Below are 24,829 nucleotides of genomic sequence, written 5' to 3' on the forward strand. Positions count from 1 at the left end.
CCTGCACACAGACACAAACACATATGCCTACTCACACATACACATACCACCCACACTTATGCCAGCACACAGACACAAACACACATACCCCGTACACACAAACACCCCCCCCCACACACACAAACACACATACACCTATACACACATACACCTACACACACAAACACAAACACACGCATACATACACAACTACCCACACATTCCTGCCTGCACACAGACACAAACACATATGCCTACTCACACATACACATACTCCCCACACACACATACACATACCACCCACACTTATGCCAGCACACAGACACAAACACACATACCCCGTACACACAAACACCCCCCCCCCCCACACACACAAACACACACGCCTACATACACACACTCGTGATTGCGAAAAACATAATTTGAATTCAAGATGTCAAAATTCAAATTAATTTTTTTTAAAAAAATCTTGTTTTAATTTGGCCACTGTTGGTGATACTTAGAGAGTCAACTATTGAGTCACATTAAAATTGCCAGTAATGGGGAAATGACATTAAATTGGAGTGAAAGGAAGTCATACACATGCACACGTCAGTTTGTTTTATCCCATAACAGACTTAGAATTCTTCAGTGAGTAACCAAGACGCATCCCACTCGATGTGATCTGTATCCGTCAAGCTGCAGTTTATACTTTGCGCATGTCGGATAAATGCAAATTTCGACTGTTTTAAAAGGCTTGCAATATGCTTAGCACTCCCCGAGAAACCACGAGGCGTTGTAGAGAAATTAATGGGAGACACTCGAAATGATGAATGTATAACTAATAATTGTCTTACATCTGCAGATTAACTAACTTTTGAGCGTGGTTTGTGAATATTGTAACGGATTCGGTGCGACTTCCACTTTCTTGAAATGAAGACACAGTTCTTGATAAAAACACAGGAGTTTTATTTACACTATGTACAGGAGAGATCGTCAACAACTGCTAAATTATTCATCAGCAATTAAGCAATTATCACACAACATCGTAAACTCAACGTTTACACACGTATTTACTTCCAAATACGAAAACAACACAGCGAAATGCCTCGCTATAAACAGAGCAAATACGCTCTCAGTTCGAAATCTCAACCGAAACTCCCTTTTTATCCATCGCTAACCGCTTATATACACGCCGAAAAGAAATCTCTCAAATATTCCACACGCTTCTGGAAAAATAGTAGACCGTTATCAAATTTTATCAATGAACAAAAAGGAAATAGGGGTCGTATACTTTAGCCATATGAAAAGGGGTTGTATATTCATTACGGGAAACTATTTACAGGTTACGTTACTACAATAATTACTATTTACAGGATTTGTAACAATATGCTACGAATGAAGACTCCGGTTTTTCATATATCATTCTGTATGACGTTAAAACCAATGGCATATGAAATGGTATCAATTGGAGAAAACAATCGTATTAGCAAAGTACGGTGTGAAAGCACACTACAAATTCGCATTAATGCCCTAAAACGGTTAATGTTCAAGTTGTTGTTCCACTTTTACATTAAAGATAAACAAGGTGAGTACTCCACCAAGTCAAAAATGGTATCAATTGGAGAAAACAATCGTATTAGCAAAGTACGGTGTGAAAGCACACTACAAATTCGCATTAATGCCCTAAAACGGTTATTGTTCAAGTTGTTGTTCCACTTTTACATTAAAGATAAACAAGGTGAGTATTCCACCAAGTCAAAAGATCGAATTAAAAAGGATACCACAAGAGCTTTGGTTCAAAGTAACTTTTCAGAAAATTGTACAATTGTACACATGGCACGATGAGGTGGAAAGTGTCTATTGGTCAAATGACAAGTCGCAATCAGACATCAAAAATGATGAAACCATGCGCGATGTGTCAAGACTACATGCAGCATTATAAGTACTCTGTAAAAAAATTTCTTCAGAAAGATGTTGAAGATGTTGTGTGCTTGTATCCAACTGATCGTGGAACTGATATTTCTCAAATACATTTTATGCAATATCCGCTTTAGTCAGGGGGCTACGGGTGAAGAAATTGCATTTTGTGATGCTTTGAAACTTGGCATGTTTGTAGTCATTGTATATACAAATATTTTAGGAAGGGGAGGCATTTCAAAATCCCCCAAAACCTCCCTGGCGGCTATTTTTGGTCCAAAACCAAAAATGGCGATTAAAAAAAAATGTATAATGTTTTAAATCATTGGTTCTATCACTCCATCGATGTTAATTATATTTTTTACCGTTTAAAGCTCCATTAAACGTCTAATTTCAGAAATGACTTCACAAAAACTGTTTTAAAAAATCAATATTTTTAAAGTGTAAATTCTCTGACGTGAATTTTCCCCCTTCATAACATAATTTTTGGTTTCTGAATTTAAAGATAAATTTAATTAGAGATATATATCAAAGTAGGGATCCAGTTATCCGAACTCTAATTGCCCGAACTGTCCAATTATCTGGCCATTATGCACCTCGATTTTTAAGATTAAGCATGCATAATCGAAACTATTTCCAAAAGGGTATAAGAGAATCAGGACTTTAAGAAAAATGGGTGAAATTAATGTCAAGACAACATAATTCTAAATGGAAGAAATTTTAAGTAAGAATTTAAAGTTTCATCTTATTACTATTGTTGCTTCTGTTAATTCTCCGTTACCCGATTGATCACTAGTAAGCTATTACTCATTTTATGAAAACATGCCTTAAGTGTATAAAAAAATGTCTAACTACTTCGTACAAAAAGATTCGCATCGATGCAATGAAGATGCTTTTGAAAGGAAGTTTTTATAACTTAAAAATTCGAGAAAGAAAGCACCATCTCAATGTTTAAATTTTGGAGCACCGTATTAAAGCAGGGGCTTTTAATGTTAATATTTATTAGATCACAGCTTTCAACCAAATTTAATATCGTTACTAAAACTCTGAAGGAGCTGAATCTGTGTTTTTTTTTCATTTTATCGCTGTACTAAGCGATGTACATATAATTTTTAGTAACTATGCTCGATGGTTACCAGTTTTCATAAAAGATCTTCGCTTCTCTATAGCCCACAAACCTTCCAGACGTACACAAAGTTTCGAAGAAGGAATGTTTGATGTAAAAAAGACAATGAACGTGTTTTCTGTAATTCTATTGGACCATGCTTACAAGAAAAACAATGCAGTGGTGAAAGGAGGTGGTATAATTGGTATATCACAGAATCAACTGCGTTAAGAAGATAGATGTTGGTTGGTCTTGAAGCTATCGATTTAGTTACACAATTTGAGAAAGTTACCTCTACTCATTCAAAGCAACGCTGTATATGCACAATGAAGAAATGTTAGGTTTCCAAAGCTTGATTTCAAGAAAGGTCTTGAAGAGTCAGGCCTCGAAGAGAAATAACTGAACATAAAAAAAATCCATTTTTAAAACATCAAAAGAATTGTTCCCATTAGAACCGAATATAGCAGGAGACGCAAAATATGTGGAGCAACTCATGAAGATTGGACAAGTTGGGAAAAGAAAAAGTTACAACAAATTCATAGAGAAAATAATTGTGACTTAAAAGTCACTTCATATATTCACGGGTAGAAAGAAACTTGTTAGTCTTTCCTTTTTACAAAAACAGCATTAAGCCTGTTTAATGAAGAGATTAAAATTCGATGCAGATTCGTTTTCAAAGCTTTGCATTATTTGCAATACTGTAAATTTCAACGTAGTTGAATTTCTCCTCTATGAAAATCAACCTCACCCTCCATCGATTTCAATAAATGGAGCTCTTTGAACGGGAAATAAGTCTAGTCATTAACATTTCTGCTCAATGAATTAACTTTTTAATAGTATGACTACTGATGAAGACTACTAGAGAAAAGAGACGAAAGCGGGGTTGATAAGGGTTGCTGAAGATGAAATTGATGAATGCTAATTTTAGAATAAACATACACTGTGATGCCATTGTCTATGATGGTTCTTTCATCGTTCACAAAAACGATCTAGGACCGAATATATTTTGATAGAGTATCTGAAATCTATTCAGGATACAGATGCAAGACATATAAGAGGAACAGGAGAAAGATATCATTTTGAAGAAAATAGTTTGCTTCCTGAGAACTGGATCAGTTTCCTCCGGAATGCAGATAAGAAGACAGAACTGTTTTTCATAATTGCACTGCCTATACCATCTTGTTTTGCTCTTAATGATTCGACGGTGTTTTTCATTGAATATGACACCTCAAGCTCCATTAAATCACGAGGAAGCTGATTGTAGGATCTTGGTACATGTTTTGGATGCTGCAGAAAGAGGATATAGAAGCATATGAGTAAGAACTGTTGGCCCCCGCTGTCATTTTAGGCACATCATACTTCCATAAGCTGCACAAAAAGGGGAGAAAAAAGATAGGGCTTACATTTGTAGCTGAAAAACACTTTCGACTGATACTAGTCCAAGATTTTGCTCACAAATTGGGTCAGCTAAAAGCAGTTGCTCAAAGAGGGTTCCACCCATCCTCAGGATATGACACGACCTCTTTTTTTGCAGGTCGGGGAAAAAGTGAGTGACGATGTGAAAAAGATGGAAAGATTATGCCGATTGGTGCATATTTTACCTATCCCAATCTCAAAAAAAAAAAAAAAAGCATACCTGATTAAAAACTTCAAATATCTTAGGGAATCTTTGCTACTAGTCTTCATGTAACTTCCGTCCGTAAATGAAGCATTAAATTTGTTTCCACCAGCAAACAAATATCAATGATTAACTTATCACACACAGCTGAAGCCCTTAGGCAACTTTTTTAGTGCTTATCAAGGTAGATATCAATGGGGCAGCATGCCTAAGAATTTAACTTGAATTTAAATTCATGGTTGGGGTTTACAGTAATTGATGAGAAGCAAGTTCTTGTTTGAGTTTGCCCGCAGTTTCAAGTGCTTAAAGCGAATTTACGTCACGCAAGTGCAAAAAACAACTGCTCTCAAATAACTTGTGGGTACTTCAAAACTGAACTTATCCGCACATCAGTGTGTAAATAATACAATGGAAACTATGTATCTGTGTAAATTACCTTTAGATTCAAACGTTTTACATTACCTTCTGTATAATCATTGTACGTATCACTTACTTAGATTTGTTGTAGTTTTAGTTGCAGTTTTGCAATAGTGAGTTATATTTCAATAAAAAACAATTTCATTAATCATAACATTGTTACCTTTATTAACATAGCACTAAACTTATTGCAGTAATTATTAATGTATTCCTCTTACATCGACTTATCCCACTTACTATCTTTAAAACATATAACAAACGCTTCAAATCGTCTATTGAGAAAAACAATATGTTTTAAAGTTTTGAATAATAAATTTTGTAGTTATATGAACAAAATATCCCTGCCCCCCCCCCTTCCTCATTTTGCTAGTGCAAATGTGACTTCTAAAACTGAAGAATGTGAATGAAATTTCCAAAAAATTGCGAAAAAAATTATGTTAGTGTGTTTCAAGTTTTCTGTCTTTTTTTTTTGCCGATAATTAAAAATTGATTTCGATTTCACTAATCAAGGTATTGTATTCATTATTAAATTACAACTCAAATGTTTGTTTTGAGCTTTGAGAAAAAATACTAGCTTTGTTTATATGATTTTTTATTTCTAGTTTTATTATTAGTTTTGTAATCAGCTGTTATCAGTAAATTTTAAAACACATGCTCGGATTTTCTAATGTTTCGGATTTCTGGGGGTTCGGATTATTGGATTCTACTATAAATGAATTGATTTTCCATAATAGTGTGTTAAAATACATAAAAAAATATTTCTCAAACAACTTCTAGAGAAATGTTAAGACTTAAAAAAAACAAAAAAACTTTAACTAACTCAAGTAAAGTGTTTTAAATTACTTTGTAAATTAGGAGGTTAAGAGTTATTTTGATGTTTCTTTACGCTTTAGTAAGCATAATAGAACTCACAAAGATACCGTGGGTGTTTTTCCAAAAATAAAAAATAAAAGTTTTGGATTTTTGAACAAAAATGGTCGATACGGAGGTTTGGGGTGGGGGGATTTTGAAATGCCTCCTCTTCTAAAAATTTTTGTAAGGACATTGTCTATATGTATGCACAACTAAAATCTTGTCAAATTTTAAAAAGCTGGATGAAAGGAAGATAGCAGTCATCATTATTCCTAAATTTAAAGTTTTGGCAATCGTGGATAAACTTGAAGGAAGCTGGATGGGAATACAAGCAGTACTACAACTCATTCAGTACATTGCAGGACTGAAGACAAGTACTGCACAACAAATGACAAAACTTTAAAACGGGAAAATCGGAAACCATGCAAACTGAATTAAAACCTATACAGCATTGCCAGCAATTAATTCATGCAACTATATAAATTTATAGAATCTAAATTCTTACTTTTACTGTTTATTTGAAGTCAGCTGTGCTAGTAAGCTGAAGGCTTTAAAACAAAATACATGTTACTTAAACTTCAATATTTATAACTGATACGTACGTTACAACAGATGATCATATAAAATGGCAAATCTCCATATTTGAAGCAATCACGATTGCTTATTGCTTTCATATGACTGTTTTTGAGGTCCTTTGATTTTTCCCACCGCCACCCTCTGCACCATCACCGGGGACAGGCGGGCTCCTCACGCTGCTGCTCCTCTAGCGAAAGCCGTCTCCAGGTTGCATCCATGTCCTACACACACGCGCATACATACACAATTACACACACACACACACCACCACATACATACAGACACTTACACATATACACACACAAAAACCTACACACACACAAAACTACCCACACTTTCATGCCTGCAAACAGACACAAACACACATGCCTACACACATACCCCATACACACAAAAACACATATCCCCCCCCCCCACACACACTCGTGATTGCGAAAAACATAATTTGAATTCAAGATGTCAAAATTCAAATTAATTTTTTTTTTTTAAATTTACACGGGCTTTGCCGCCTGCTCGTTAACGCTCACCAACCTTTGAAGATTGCAAATCAAATAAGATTACGAAGCAAAGATTTAAATCATCAATTACAAAGAAACAAATTAAAAACACATTACGAGCCCGCTTTGGATCAAAAAGCACTCCTTCCCCGGGTTTCAAAATAACTTGTACCAACTGGCAGAGCCGTAAGTGCTAAGAAGCTCCTGAGCGTTGCAAAACTGCAGTTTTGTACGTTTGAAAAGTCGCTTTTATATTTGGGGTCTCTAGCAATATATTTTGCTCTTTAACTCGTTGAATTGAGTTTAGTCAAAGATTTTCCGTTAAAATCGAAACCATTAAAGTTTGTGAATAAGAAAGCGTACAAGTGAATCGAAAAGATGTAACTGTGAAAACGCCGAATAAAACATCAATAATTTTAATGGAGATGACATTATTCAAACTTAATTTTAACGGTTTGTAACTTTTTTTTCTTTGGACATAGAAACTTAGTTTTCCGACCATAGGTCTAGTAAGATCGGGAGTAAAAAAAGTCGCTCTTTCCAGTCGGATCGAAAAGAAAACTGTGGCACAATTCATTCGCTTTTTACTGATGGATTTAATGAAGAAAGTAGAGCGTAAATTTTAGCTAAGCCTAAGTAAGTTCGAAATAAAAACGCATATGACTCCCACCGTATTTAAGTTAGAGCATTCAAAAAAATTGCGCAGAACGCGGAATATTCTAACCTTTCCAGCAATATATAGTAATATGTGCAAGTAAGTATTCACACCTTTAATAGGCAATAATAGGCAATTTACGCGAAATTTGAGCTTAAAAAATAATTTAAAAAAAAAAAACTAATTCGAATTGTAAAAAAATAAAACCCCAGGTGCACACACCCGGGGTCGAAGTAATCTTGTACAAAATTTCAAGGCTGTAGGTGCTATGGGGTGTCCTGGACGCACGACCGTCACAGATTTCCTTCCAGAATTTCTTCGAAACCTTACTTTTATTTACTACTACTACTGGTACCCGCCCGGCTTTGCTCGTAGTGGAAAATTAAAAAGTCATTTGGTTCGCCTCTATATGTAGAAATATTGGATGACGAATTTCTCGCCAGTTTGCTATATTCATTTGCTTGCCCATGTTACGGTTCCACGTTATGATAATTCTGTACTTTATTCTTCCACGTTGGTATAATTTGCTCGGTAAAGTTTTCTTAAAATTGGAATAGAAAAAGAACAAAATCGAATTTTCGAAGAAAAAAAATTGCTTCGAGGTGCACTCCCCCATGCTACGAACTAACTTTATGCCAAATTTCATGAAAATCGGTCGAACGGTCTGGGCGCTATGCGCGTCACAGAGATCCAGACAGAGAGAATTTCAGCTTTATTATTCGAAACTAGTGGCAGACGCACGGCTTTACCCGTAATAGAAAAATAAAAAGGTCTTTTGGTTCGCCTGTATATTTACAAATAATGTGAGGTGAATTTTCTCGCCAATTGGCTTGTACCGACGTTACAGTTCCACGTTATGATAATTTCGTATCTCGCCAATTAGCTTGTGCCCATGTTACGGTTACACGTTATGATAATTTCGTAATTTACGATAGTTTTTTTTCTTAAAATTGTAATAGAAAAAGAACCACATCGAATTTTCGAAACATCGCTTCGAGGTGCACACCCCCATGCTACAAACTAACTTTGTGCCAAATTTCATGAAAATCGGCCGAACGGTTTAAGCGCTATGCGCGTCACAGACATCCTACGGACATCCTACAGACATCCTACAGACATCCTACAGACATCCTCCGGACAGAGAGACTTACTGCTTTATTATTAGTAAAGAAGAAGATAAGAGATTAAAATCATGTAAGTCAGATACTGCTGTGTGCAGAAACTGTAGTATTTGCATTAATTAGTTTTGAGATATTTGAAGAAATCGGTTTTGGATTCAATACTAACAATAGGGAAATGTTGTAACTAGACGTCTCTTTCACGCCTTTTTTTTCAGCGTAAAACAATGCGAACTTGTTAAATCAAGATGAAAAATGAAAAATTTGCAGTTACTTCCCTTTTATTGCACACGGCATTATATTGTTGGAAACTCGTTGTTTGAAATAAATAGCAGCTAAATTATTTGCATGCATAGTTTCAGAAGTTTTGAAGTTTTTCTGAAGGATAAAAATAGTTCTCATTTGTCAGATAAGTCCGTTACTAAGTCAAAAAAAAAAAAAAAAAACATCTGATTTTGAAAGTTTTCAAAAGTTGATTGCATTACTTAGAAGTCGAGTCCGTGTTCTTCAAAAGTTCATGCAATGAAATATGTATTTATGTTATTTGGAACTTTTTTCTTGGAGGGTACTAATTTACCAACACACTGTAAAAAAAATCCGTAAAATTTACAGAAAAAAACTGTCAGCCAGGACGCCAGTTTTCTTCCGTTTATTTTACAGAAATCTTCCGTATTTTTATTATTTATTCAAGCTGATTTATTATTTTATGAAGATTAAAAAAATGAAACTATACTTTCATAAATCCATTTCAATATTTACTATACTACTACGAAATACATGTATACAAAGGTACATTTCCGAATATGCCTCTGTAACAGATGACAAAAAAACATAATAATAAAATATTGATTAGGATGCAATGAAATGGAAGTTGCAAACGATTTAAGACTTACTCGCTTTAAATAAATATAAGATCAAAAACTCGAGCACGAGAACCAAAATCCAAACACGCGGGCGAAATTTCGGAGATTCGAAGAAAACCAAAATATAACCGGTTACAGATTCAAAAAAACAGAGAAATCCTGTATTTTATTACGAACAGTTTTTTTCTGTAAAAAATACGAATAACTTCTTCCAAATTTACAGTTTTTTTTTACAGTGCAGATACGTTTGTTACGGTAGAATTGCCCAGCTGTCACTTGCAATGGGAGCGAATATTTCTAAGAGGGCTCTTGATCTTCCTTTGGGATAGATAAAATGGCCAAGACCTTCCTAGCTGGGCCCAGAGTTTGTTGTCACTTTTGTACAGGGTTAGCATAAAATAATGTCCTGTTTTTAAAAAAAATATATTTCATTAACTATTACACTTACCCTATAAATGATTCATGAAAATAAAGATAAACTGTCCGAGTTTTTTCTTGATCGCATGTAACTACACTGTAAAAAAAAAACTGTAAATTTTAAAGAAGTTATCCGTATTTTTTACAGAAAAAAACTGTTCGTAATAAAATACAGGATTTCTGTTTTTTTGAATCTGTAACCGGTTATAAGCGTTAACTGTTACCATCGCCTCACCGCGTAATTTGTTTTTCTTCGAAATTTCGCCCGCCTGTTTGGATTTTGGTTCTCGTGCTCGAATTTTTTTGATCTTATATTTATTTAAAGCGAGTAAGTCTTAAATCGTTTGCAACTTCCATTTCATTGCATCCTAATCAATATTTTATTATGTTTTTTTGTCATCTGTTACAGAGGCATATTCGGAAATTTACCTTTGTATACATGTATTTCGTAGTAGTATAGTAAATATTGAAATGTATTTATAAAAGTATAGTTTAATTTTTTAATCTTCATAAAATAATAAATCAGCTTCAATAAATAATAAAAATACGGAAGATTTCTGTAAAATAAACGGAAGAAAACTGGCGTCCTGGCTGACAGTTTTTTTCCGTAAATTTTACAGATTTTTTTTACAGTGGTGCACGTTCCGCACAACCGCAGTCAGAAGTTTCATTCGGAAGGGATTTTTTGGTCTTAACAGTCCTTACACGTGTATTAAATACTGTACTAGTATTGGCAATAATGCTAAAACCAAGACCTCTGGGAGGGGGGCTACATCCCACCCCCTTCACTGTGCCACTGACGTTCTGCAATTGGCCGTACAGGCGATGATTTACCTTTTATGCTTTGGCCAGCCAGATCGTTAAACCTAACCTCATGTAATTTGTTTTATGGGGCTTCGTCAAAGACCGTTTTAATACACCACCATCGCCTCCAACAACATTGTAAGAACTGAAAGATCGCATACACGTAGCAGTACGAAAAATAGACAGTGAAACACTTCAAAAATGTTAGAAGTTTGTCGCGTTACTAAAGGCACCCACGTCGTACATTTGTGAGCGAAAAACAATTTATTGTGCTAAGTGTAATAGTTTATGAAATATTAATTTTTAAAACTGGGATATTCTTTATTGCTAACCCTGTAATTGTATATTTAGCAAGTGGTGTAAATTAAAGTGTTTTTTCGTTAAAAAAAAATAGGTTTATGAATTAGTTTGTAGTGATATTCCTGTAATTATACAACACATGTGAAATGATTTTACAAGAAAACCTGGCGTAATGGAGGTAAACGGATTCAAAATTTGGATTCTAGGGTTATTTGCCATCGGGTACCCGTTATCGAAATCTGAGGTGTGAAAAACCTGCAAAGTTTTAAGAAAACTCGCCAAATTTTAGCGAGTTTCGATGAATAGGGGAAGGGATCTTTCACACACTTTTGCAGTTAGATGACTTGACACATGCAGATGACGAAATAGTCGGCGAACAATTGGCACCTCCCATTTCTCACCAAGTCTGAATTTGACGCTTCTCTTGACATTTTGGCAGACTTTAAGACCTTATATCTGAATACCGGGGGAACGTGGAAGAATAACTCTTGCGCCAAAAATGTGTCATTATGCTCTTTCTATTGGTACGTATAAAAAGAATTTTTTTTGATAGTTAATACAAGCTAGTGTGATTAGAAAATAATGTGACTTATTGAAATTAACCCTGCTTTAAATGCTTTTTTCTAATAAATATTATTCTGAGTATTTTTTTTTTCTCTTTTGCTTATTGATTGTTTTACTTTGTAGATGGAACATGGGGTTCGGCCACTCAGCCAAATTTTAGAGTTTGGCCTGGTTATTCGTTTCCTATGATAGTCAGCTAAAGAGTCATGCAAAAAAGTTTTTCGTTGCACAAGACAGCTAAAGAAGTAGAGTAAGTAAAGTCAGACCAAACAACGTAAGTAGAAGCACAAATTTGTAAATTACAGCAGACACGTGTTTCGGCGTTACAGGGAACGCCTTTTTCAATGCAAAAATAATGAGCTTATGGATGAAAAGACATCCGACAAAAGATGTCGCTTGAGTTGGGCTTTTGTCGGATGTCTTTTCATCCATAAGCTCATTATTTTTGCATTGAAAAAGGCGTTCCCTGTAACGCCGAAACACGTGTCTGCTGTAATTTACAAATTTGTGCTTCTACTTACGTTGTTTGGTCTGACTTTACTATTCAGCACAAAGGTATTTATTTATCTTAAGTAGAGTAAGGTTTAAACAAAAAAAAACTACTGTTCATATTCGTAAATGACGTGGCGTAGATTGGTATTTATGACTGCCAAGTGAATAAAGATCTGCCTTAACCTTAATTGTTTCTTTAATATGACAAAAGTAATTTGGTTCATTTTTGTCATTTGATCCAACAAGATTTAAAATAGTCGTCGACTGAAATTTTTAGTTTGTCAGGGTGTTCGGGAAAAATCTGTTTTTCATTAATAAATAATTACAAACAACTGAAATGAAACATAGTTTGCAGTAAAAGAGAGTACGCGGTAATTTTGGGAACAAGTTTCTGCCGGATGAACCATAAAAATCTATCAAATGTCACGCTTCGTGGATTTTGTAGTGAAACTTGACTTTGCGCTCTCATCGCAGATTTTCTTTCAGTTAACCGTAATAAACATTGCATTTTTTCTTGGTACACTATTTTCTTTTCTTTGCTCAATTAGCTATAATTGGCTAGCACCCTCTAATTCATTATTTAGTTTAAATTCTTTCAGAGTTTTTCTTTCTTTTGAGACAGCATTTCATTTCACCAATTAGTATTTATGCTATCAGAGTTTATAATAATAAAGATCGTTTTTTTTTGCTCACGTCTTCCTTTTTTTTCTCAGTAAACTATCAGCAAAACAGTCTTTTGTCAATTACATTGCGCGGCAAAAAAAAAAAAAAAAATGCTTCTGACATAATTCTTGCTGATTCTTATGCAAAATGGACCCCTAAAATCCAAATAACGAAATTTCCTTCGACAAAATTTCACAATTAAAACTATAATTCCAGTAGCATATGATATCTCCCCTCCCGTCCCGAACTTGAAATAACTGAAAAACAGCCAACAAAAATTCCTGCAAAGTAAGCCAGCATTAAACTAATAACAAAATAATTAACCAGCACTAAAAGTTGCTTAGTGATTAAACGTTGCAAAATGTTCTATAGTTAAAGCTGTTATATAGTATAGCTGCTAAAATAGTCTATAGTTAGTTTTAAAATGAAAAGTAAACCCTCAGCAGTTTATTTTCCATTAAAAACTCTATTGCTTTCTTTAATTCAGAAATAATAGTGTGCTGATCTTCTTAAAAATCTGCGAAGGATAAACAAAAAGAAAAATGCTAGACTTACTGTGTCTGTCACTAAAGGACGTACTACATGTGTACCAGTTGGTGTTTTTGGGAAAACTCTGATTCGTTGGATGGGAGCAGAATTCCGAGGCTGCATCACAATAAGATTCCCAGCTGTAAAAATGCAAAAATTAGAATACAGAGTTCAAACTTATCCTCGTTTAGCCAGCATAAATATAAATCAGTTTTATCAAATACCACTATCTATATTAACAATTTTGAATTCAATTGGATGAGCCTAAATAGAGAGTTACCGAGAAGAGAACGAACGGACATGGTCCAATCGTTTTCTCAGAAACACTAAATAAAATTCCGAAACATTCCTGGAAAATAAAAGACAGCTAATCCGCCTCATTTCTGCCATTATCATAACAAGCAGAACCCTAAAAAGTTAGTAATCTTCCTAAAATTAACCAGAAGTCTTTCTGAAAACTTCAGAAACCTTCTTTATCAAAGCTAATCTTGTTTTTTGGAGTAACTGGAAACCTTCAGTTGGAATTAATATTTATAAAGTACAGTAAAAACTGTAAAGTTGACCACCCTTGTAAGTTGACCATTTGCCTATGTTGACCACTTTTGTTGGGAACGGAATTTGTCCTATCTTATATAATAACGGAAAACCTCAGTAACTTGACCACCTCTCTATCTTGACCACTAATGTACACAAAATTTGGTTTGGAGTATTGTAAAAAAACCTTTGTAAGTTGTCCACTTGGTAATTTTTTAAAACTCAACTAAGCAAATTATTATTATTTTTATAGCTTTCTAAGAATAATTTTAATGTTTTGATGCTAGACCAGCATTTTACCAGCTAAATAAGACAGCAGCATATGCTGCTCTTCATTCTCCAAACTTGGTTTTCTTTTGTTGTTCTATTTCTGATAGCCTTTTTTACTCGCTGTTCAGTGAAAACAGGTGTCAATAGAAATGTGCAAAGTCTTTTCTTCCAGTTGGAATATTTTGTGGCAGCACTGGAATTGTGCTAGAGAGTAAAGTTACTTATTTCTGGTGCAAGGCATTAGGGGTACGATATTTTCATTTTCAGCTGCCTTTATGAACTAGGAGAGTCCAGCTTGTTGCTATTTGTGTTATAAGTTTTATATAAAATGACTTCAAAAAGAAAGTCAGTTGAATTTGAGATTGATATAAGGTATGAAATATTAAAATTAATTGAACAGGGAGAAAGCCAGAGAAAATTAGCCGACACATATAGAATTTCTAAAATTAATGTCTAATATAGTAAATACAAGGGGGAAAAAACGAAAACATGTGAATAACATTTTTAATTACTATTTCAAAGTAATGTTAAACAATAAGAGTGAGTTAAACAGAGAGAGAGAGAGTAAGTGTCAATTAGTCAAAAAATGAAAACATGATGCAAGAAATGACAAAAAATAAAAAATCACTTCCACCCTTTATAAATTGACAACCTGTGTAAGTTGACCACCACAGTACTGCACCGCAAGTGGTCAACTAAAAAAGGTCGCTGTAATCGCTTGCCATTTTCCGGATTCACCAGGAGGACCTTCCTAATGCAAGTAAGGACGATGCTAAGGTGGAAATGCAAAGAATTCCTTCAAAGCTACAATATCCGGAGACTGCATTTCCTCCTTTGTTTGGGGCTGGGACAATCCGGAGGAGCCGTAGCTAAGCTGAAGGAGCAACAGCTAATAGCAGCTTCATACCGTTTTAATGTATTCCCTATGTAACTAATAGAGGCATAATTTTAACTGCATAAAAGTGTACTTGAAAGTTTTCAACGAAAAAAAATAAAAGAGCAGAGGATCCCTCTTTTGAATATAAGTAGTACCCAAATTTAAAAAAAAAATGTTTCAATCATTTTTAATGAATGATGGAGGTATAATAATTACAGTTTTTAGAATTAAACAAGAAATATTTAAAAATACTAAGAGCGGATTCCAACTTAGGTCACTAAAGAAATAAATTATTTTAGCTACTTTATTTAAAACTAGGAGATACCCGCACGGCTTTGCCCGTAATAGAAAATTAAAAGGTCTTTTGGTTCGCCTGTATATTTACAAATAATGTATGGTGAATTTTCTCACCAATTGGCTTGTACCCATATTACGGTTCCACGTTATGATAATTTCGTAATTTACTCGTCCATCTTATGATAATTTTGTTCTTAAAATTGGAATAGAAAAAGAACCACATCGAATTTTGGAAAAATCGCTTCGAGGTGCACACCCCCATGCTACAAACTAACTTTGTGCCAAATTTCATGAAAATCGCCCGAACGGTCTAGGCGCTATGCGCGTCAGAGATCCTGACAGACTTTCAGCTTTATTATTAGTAAAGATAATTACAATTAATATAAATATATCTCTACGTATGACAGGAGTCACAACATTAAGTGGCAAAAACAGAAATTAACTTTCCTTGCTATTTTCCATCTCGAGGCAGAAAAGGTTACGATAATCTTATAAAATTTTACATTCAACCTTAAAACAACATTTGGCACAACTTATTGCTGTGCCGGATAAAAATTAGTAACTTTATTTTCAACATAACCGATGACCCAATCGAATGTTTATATAGCTTTTAAAATGCGAGATACAGTTTATTTCATTAAATATTCTTTGTTGGAATATCTGTTTGTACAGAAATCTCGTCTTAATGAGAAACAAAGAGTAAAAAAGGAAAAATACTTTTTTAAAGGGAAGAAACAAACAAGCAAACGAAAGTCAACAATGGGTCATTCCACGTGAACTGATACACCTTAAAAGTGAATTCTCACGGATTATAATAATGTTTTGCTACTGCATTCCCACATTTACCAAGTGGTAGAAAAAAAAAATCAAATTTTAGCCACCTAGCTGTTGTAATGTTTTAGATATAAAGGGTCGAAACTTTAACATTCTGCTGCCCCAGTTCATAAGTAACAGACAATAACTCTGGAACTAATAAGGTTCGAAGTTTGAACTTGATACGATTACATTTAGTTTAACTAAAGTTTACATTTAGAGCTTTAAAATTATATATTACATGATACACAACTACAATTTTGAGTTTTGCAGGTCAATCAAATTGATCTTTGACATTGAATGTATCCAAAAGCTATAACTATTTTTAAAAGTATGAAAAAAAAAAAAAAAACAAACAAACAAATCTTCACACTGTTATTTCCTTTTTTTTTTGGGCCACGTTTCTTCTTGGGGCAATAATGGGATCATACAAAATTTAAACGTCCCTCGGATTGGTCAAAACTCAAATGACATCAATTATAAGCAAATATGTGTGTCCAAATGTGTCATAATGATACTGATAATGCACCATTAAAAATATGAAAATATCATTCTATCTGATATACCACGATACACACAAAAAAAAAAAAAAAAGAGTGTTTCTGAACATTTGGGCAAAACTTTAAGGGATGATAGTACTCATTAGGACAAACAAAATATAATGGCTAAATTAAGGGTCGTCTTCGGAAGAAGATAGGCGCCAATAAATTTAGGGTCCAAAATTTCAAATGATCATTAAAAACGGAAAAATTTATCAATTTGTTTGCAGAATTCGCAAAAATTATTCTTTTTATCAGTATTTAAAAAAAAATTTTTTTTGAAGATAAAGCTTAAAAAATGCCGATAGAGGGCGCTTAAGACTTGAGTAACAAACTGTTTTTTACCGATATTTTTGAATCTCATCTGATTTTTTTCTAATGCTTCGACTTGATCTTAAATTTTCCGCTCAAAATCCGAATCATTGGACGTGATTAAGTTTCGCAAACAGAACCGTGTTCAGAAGTAGATATACACTGTCACAAAAAAAAAAAAACATTAACCCAGAAGGAAACGAGCGATCTTCACGAAACTTAAAATGGATGTGACCTATCACAAGGTATGGAAATGATTAAAAATTTAGAACAAAATATTGTGTTATTAAGAAGTGTTGACACAATAAAGGATACAAAACCGTAAGTTCTAAAGTCTCCTCTAGCAGTTATATAAGACAAAAAATGGCGTGGTATGGAGTGAAAGAGGTTACTATGACCACTCGGCCTAAATCGGGATTCATCGTTGAAGGTAACATGTCACCTGTCTGCCGCAACCCACTTAATCAAGTGCAGCGAAAATCCAATCCATCGCAATGGATGCTGGTTTGAGATAACAGCGTCTTTCAGTCTACTAAGGATTGTTTTTCTTGATACCATCAGTTTCTTGGAAGGTGTGTAGCGGCATGAACTAATGTCAGCGACCTTGTTGATAAGGTAGCGGCCGTTCTAATGATGTTCGATCTTCGCACTCATTTCTATTTCTAGAATGCCTTAACCGACCGCAATGGAGTGATTCATTTATTTTTACCTACACTAAGCTACAACCATATCGCTCCAACTGAGATGGCGGCAGATACGCCTGTACAACCAACGTGCTTCTCTGAGACCTACTGCACCTTTACGTCCCTTTAAAAAGTCCAACAATTGTTCGTATACCCCTAATAGGTCGTCCTAGTCACAATAGAGTCCTTTCAACTCGAAAGTTTCGTTTAAAGTGTCTTTTGACACAAGCTTTCACACTTTCAATCGTGCTTACCTGCGCATTTTGTATGCGCATAGCGCGTTTACCCTTTCGTCACTGGCGACAAAATTTAAATCATTTCTTACCAAACTTTATTCCTGGCGAGTCTGATGCTTGCCGCTCAATTTATTCTTGATGCATGCATTTTTTTGTGACAAGGTGTATTTCAACCTTTGAAGACAGTTTAGTTTTCGCTACTTAATCACTCCCAACAATGCAAATTTTAGATCTAAGTTTAAGTTTAATTCCAAGCATTATAAAACATTTAATGAGATTCAAAAAGATTCAAAGATCTCGGTAAAAAAAATAGTTGCACGTTACTCCAAAGTCTAAAGCACACCCTATCGGCATTTTTAAAACTAAGTCTTCAAAATTTTCCAAGAAAATACTGATGGAAAAAATAATTTTAGCAAAAACCGCAAAATAATCGACCAATTTTTCCGTTTTTTTATGATCATTTGAAATTTTGGACTCGAAACTTTTATGGCGCCTATCTCCTTCGGAAGACGTTTTGGACCCTTTTTTTTGTCATTATATTGACTGTCCAAATGAGCACTACCGCTCATTAAAATTTTGCCCAAGAGTTAAGAAACACCCTGTATATATATATATATATATATATATATATATATATAAAGTTCCATCAAGTCAAAATGAACTTAAAAATTGTGTACTTCTTTACAGTGATTTGCTAGGTTACTTTCTGCTTCTGTAATCTTTATATCTCCTTCCAGTTTTGACCGAAGTGCAGAAACTGGTCTTCAGCATTTAAGCACGCAATGTTTTGGCAGTTGAAAAGGATTACAACAGACTACCTTAAAAAGTTTTTGCAATATGTACATTCAAAAATGTGAAATATTACTGTAAATAAAAACGAGGAAACAAAGACTATCAATCAGGACTTTTAAAAAAAAATCTGCAATGCAATCACACGTTCAAGTGAAGAAAATTCTAAAAGCTTTAAATTACTAGTAGCATTCGATTAAGGCTAAAAGTGAAGTCGGTTACTACGAGTCGGTTAGTTAAATCCACTTTTCGAAAAAGTTGCCTGTTAACTACTTGACTGGTGTTTTCACTGTCTCCACACGAGGCAACTTAGTTGAATCAACTTTGCTTCTTCCCCACAACGCTGTTAAAACTGAACCAAGTTGACTCGTGTGTAGAGATAACTCTTGGTAATACCCCAACGAGTTAAATCAGCTAAAAAGACAATTTGACTCATCGGAATGATAATGGTAGTGGCATATGTGTCTGATATGCGCGAAGAGTTTACTGTCACGCAGGCGATTCCATCACATTTCTACCTGTTACAAATCCTGATAACCGTCCGTTCGAAGTTGATTCAACTAAGTTTCATCGTGCGAAGTGGGCCTAATATGGGTTGGGGAGAATGTTGTTTGTAAGTCAACTGTAGACAATATTTAAAAAGCAGCCAAGATAAGTTCGCCATTTTTTGTACATTTTTAATTTATCGTGTGCCAAATTGCTTTCCTTATAATTTTTCAATTTATTGTCCAACATCCATTGTATGTGTCACATCTGGCAACATTGAATAGTACTCGAGAGATAAAATGAAGAAGTGAACTAAAGTAATCGGCCATGTTGAAACTCACGTGTGTTTACTTGTTGCGTGCATTTTAATCTTGTTCCATGTTTATTGTTCCTGTTAACGTTTCGAATTTTGAAGTACCTTTGAGAAATAAATACAATGTTGCAAACAAGTTTCATCTTTCTTCTTACAACTACGATAACATGAATCATTGAATAGCTCGTTGCCCAAGCATGAAACTTGGTACAAATAAAGAACATATCAGTGCGTACACTGTAATATATGTATTTCAGATTTTTAAAATAATACCTATTCGAAATGGTCTTTCAAGGCCAAAGGTCGTTTGGAATGACCTTCAAAATTTAAAATTCGACCATCGTATCGGGTAATATCTTAAAGCTTTTTTCAAGATCTTTAAAATGGTATCAAGGTTTTGAATGTAATGCAGTTACATGCGTTCAAAAGGTACTCCCTTTACCACAATTCGATTTTTTGTAATAACCCCCAAACAAAGAAAATTTGTCTTAAGAATCTAAAAGTTTGGCATTTTACTTCTATTACTAAATTATATCTCTGTATAAAATTTTAGAAAAATTCGAAGGGGTTAGTTGAATATCTTACTTTTTGATCGACTTGGTATGGAGTGACTCTAATCGGAGAATAATGAGTGGGGCAGTCCCTGGGATCAGGTGGCAAGGCAGTCGTCCTTAAATCCCTTGCATCACAACACAGTTTGGGTAAACTTCTTTCTCCTTGTGTGACACTATCTAGTCGTGCGCAGATCAGGAGATGGTCAAGTTCATAGTGCTGGAATTATTGCTGTTCAGAACACCCTATAGACATTTTAATTAAAGCATTGTTTAGCTATGACTGTGATCAAAAATCAACTTTCAATAGAAGCTTCAAATTGAGGCCCCTAGTTTCAAAACCGGACACTTGTAGAAAACCAAATTTTAGAGGAGACGTAAAAGTCCGGTTTTGAAACTGAGGCAGACCTTCCCGCCCCATTTCAAGGGGGAAAGGAGCGGTTTTTGAACTTAATATTGAGCAGGCAAATAGGCCTTATGATTCTCTACAAGATCAACAAAAAAAAAATCGAATTTTTTTGCAAGTATCCGGATTTGAAACTAGGGGCCTCAATTCTTCTGAGCATGAAATTTGTTAAAAGAAATTATTTATCGCGTTTTAATTATCTTGGAACATAGGAACAAATTTTATGTGATGCAGAAAAATAGAGGGTTACTATGGATAGTAAATTTTAATTTGTGCCAGCATTTTTCACCCTCACATTAGAGGATGTAAGCTAAAACATTGATTAATGTTGGAACGAACAAATAATTAATAATTAAGAATTATGTTACCACCCTCAAGTCAGGGTTAAGGCAGGACTTCATGCAATAGACCGACAGTCCGATTACCAAATTCAGGGACTGCAGTTTTGTCTCGGGTAAGCGTGCTGTTGGTCTATTGCGTGTAGTTTTGCCTTAGTTTTAGTTTAAGGATTTTAACTTATTGCTTAATACCCAAACTTTGCCTTCAATTCACGAGTTGAGCCGTTTGTATTTGTAAATGTGTATCCTGCTCCGTCTTCTACGTTTGTGAAAATTGACGCAACGTGAAGAGGATTTAAATTTTCAACTGCCTTAACTTGTATATTTGGGCAACTGAGTAATATTTTATTTCATTGTATGATTGCAGTACAGTAGACTATTGTTGATTATGTAATTAACTAGCCGCCTGTGGTGACCAGCTGGTTCCCTTTTTTCGCCTTTTCATGCAAACAGCTGAATACGGTGTTTGTTTAGCGGCTGTTTGAATACATTTTGGCGACTCAAATGAATTTGGCGGCTGCATTAATCAATCTATATGCATCTACATAAGTATTAACTTGAATAAGAAAATTTTCTACATCTTAAGTTGTATTTTGGGCCATTTCTCTTTCCTATGCACTGCTACCATTTAGTAACATAAATTGAAGTTGTGATCTTTAAAGTAAATGTAGGTTCAGTTGGTATATAGCCTTCTCTTTTTAGAAGATTGGATACGAATCTTATTTTAGGACATTTTTGTTGGAAGTGCCAATCACTGGTGACCTGCCAATTACTGGAGGTGTTACCCTATGTTCAACCTAAATCTGCGAAAAGTAGAACTTCCAAATGTTTAAGGGGGGGGGGGGGGAGTAGGCTTTTCAGCGTCAAAGAATTCACTTTTTTTTGAGAACTTAAAAAAAAAGGTTTGATTAAATTTATTAAAACCTTTTGTGCATTATTATATGGTTTTGAGAATATTCTATGAATTTTTGATCAAAAAATACCTATAGACAAGCCGGAGACTCAGCTTTTCCCGGAACACTCGCTGCTGTATCTCAGCTGAATTAATCTGAAATCAAATTTTATTTCAATTTAGTCAAAGTATTAATTAATCCTCCCCCTACGTTCTCAGATCTCTTTTTGATTGACTTTAAAATTTTTGGCGGTTATTTGAAGTTCAAAGTACTATATTTTACGAAAAATTCCGCTATTTTGTTTGTAAAAAGTCCATTAAAAAACTCAAACTCAGCGTAGGGGGATGTTTTTTTATATGCAGAATGTGTGTACAAAACTTCAAATGGATCCTTCAATTGGTTTAAAATGGAAGTGAACACAGACTTTGAAAAAGTGGTTTTGAGAAAAACGCTTTTAAAGTTTCAGAAGTTAAAAAGCATCAATTGCAGCTCCAGAGAGTACAGTCCCTGTAGCAGCTTCGATCTCCTTGACCTCTTTCGTTATTTATTTATTTATAGTGTATTTAACTACTCATAAGCAAGCAGCACTGACATTCTGAGCGTCTGCAACTGTCCGAACTCTTGATGCATTCATTCCTCGGTAGCTGTCGGAGCTGTAGTTTGAAGGACCGTAGACCGATTATTTGATAACTTTAAGAATTTTGCTCGAAAAGACTTGAAATTTTGGGGATATATTTTTGAAATGTTTAACTACAAGGAGGAACAGAAACGAAAATTTCACTTTTTTGAAAGTGCAAATCCCTACTCTTCCCCTTAAAGGACCTTAAATTCATACTTACTCCAGAGAAGCCTCGATTCAAAATTTTCATTATGATTACTATTAATATTGCTGTTGTAAAGCAACGAATTTTTGTAACAACGGTTTTTATTATCATTTAATGGGGGAAATTTCATGGGGCAATTCCACGAAAATGTCAAACTGAGTATCAAAATTTCACTATTAACAAAACTATAAGTACTGTATATCATTTAAAAGCTTGAAATATATAGTTTTAAAATGTACTAAGTTAGATTTTAATTTATAATTTTTCATATTGAAAGTAACCCGTAACAGATGCCTACGTCTTTTCCGGATTTTTTGGGGAAAATTTTGCATGTAGTAATCAAATTTTTTCCTAAAACGAATTCTAACTAATAGGTAAAAAGTTAATGTATTTTTGTTACCCTCATAATACAGTTTTGTACTGGAAGCTTACATCAAAAAATATCTTTATAGTGTTTCATTCAAAAACAACCTTAAAATCAGTTTATAAAAAGTCAGTCAGTTATCATAAAAAATTAACTTTTTCCCCTCAGCATGAAACTTATTGGTGAAAATTTTCCAAAATTCATATTCTCTACCTACATCAGAAGTATTTAAATGCTGGGAGGGTAGAATTGAAAGTTTACATCTAAGACACCGAAAATTTCTCGGTAACTGACTGACACACGTGATACGGTAACTGACTGACATTCTGTTTAATTTTAAAAAGGCTGCAATTTATTAAATTTAATACTCCTGAAAACAGATTAATTTTATTTTTAGCCTTTTAACTGATATCAAACAACCCAACTCTTTAAATTTTTATGAAAGATAACATTTTATTGATTTTATTCATTATTCATTCTGTTATAATTTAGTAATGCTTGGGCCTAAATTTCGAAAATAATTGTCTAATATTCGAAAAATGCATCAATTCAAAACAGAAGAGGAAAGCATTTTACAGTCAATATAGTCTAACGACAGATTTACAATGTCGCAACTTTTACAGGGTGAGGCGGGAGATGGAGAAATATGGGAAGTGACTGCTAGTAAAGAACATTTCTATGGAGTTTGTTATTCACAATCTTTTATAGAAAGAGTGATAGATGGTAATAGGGGACAGATAAGGGGAAGTTCTTGAAAAAAGGACTTGTTCAATCATACGAGTGGCTAAGATGATGTAGAGGAACTAGAAATGGTTTACTTTAAATAGCTCAGTTAATTTTACAAGGATGTGATCTGTTAGTTACGGCAGGCGTTTGTTTTACCTTTTTCAAAACAGAAGAGGAAAGCCTTTTACAGTCAATATAGTCAAATGACAGATTTACAATGTCACAATTTTTACAGGGTGAGGCGGGAGATGGAGAAATATGGGAAGTGACTGCTGGTAAAGAACATTTCTATGGAGTTTCTTGTTATTCACAATCTTTTATACAAAGAGTGATAGATGGTAATAGGGGAAAGGCTAAGGTGAAGTTCTTGAAAAAAGGACTTGTTTAATCATATGAGTGGCTAAGATGATGTAGAGGAAATAGAAACAGTTTACTTTTTATAGCTCAGTAAATTTTACAACGATGTGATCTGTTTTTAAATACGGAAGAAAAAGAAAAGATTTTCAATTCCTCTAGCAATTAAAAAAGATACGAGAGGAAAAGAGGTTATCGAAAGAAAAAAAAAATCTTATTTTAATTGCTTTTCTTTTGCATAGAGATTTATTTACAACCTAGTGGTACCCGCACGGCTTTGCCCGTAGTTGAAGACTACGCAAAAGAAAAATAACGTTTCAAACACTGCACAAGGCAGAAAAAGAATATCAGCAACTCAATCTTGTCTGTATTATTAAAAATATTTGTGGGGGGAAAATTTTCTTTACAAATGTAAACTTCGAAAAATAAATAAATAAAACATTTTTTAAATCTGATCTGCTGTTTGCAAGAACGCGAACTCTTAATTCTGCGGAACTTCACATAATCTCTGGAAATAACTATTCACTCTTTCGTTGACTCATTTACTTTTTCTCATATATTTTCAAACTTATTTATTTATTAGTTTATTGTTTCACTAGTGGCACCCGTACGGCTTTGCCCGTAGTCGAAAATTAAAAGGCCATTTGGTTCGGCAGTATATTTCAAATAATGGACGACGAATTTCGCGCCAATTGGCTATGTTCATTCGCTCTCCCATTCCACGTCATGATAATTTCATAATTTACTCGTCCATCTTATGATAATTTTGAAAATTTCTTAATATTGAAATAGAAAAAGAAAAAAAAATGAACTTTCGAAAAATCGCTTCGAGGTGCACACCCACATGTTACAAACTAACTTTATGCCAAATTTTATG

This window comes from Uloborus diversus, unplaced genomic scaffold, assembly GCF_026930045.1.
Source record: "Uloborus diversus isolate 005 unplaced genomic scaffold, Udiv.v.3.1 scaffold_15, whole genome shotgun sequence".
NCBI lineage: Eukaryota > Metazoa > Arthropoda > Arachnida > Araneae > Uloboridae > Uloborus > Uloborus diversus.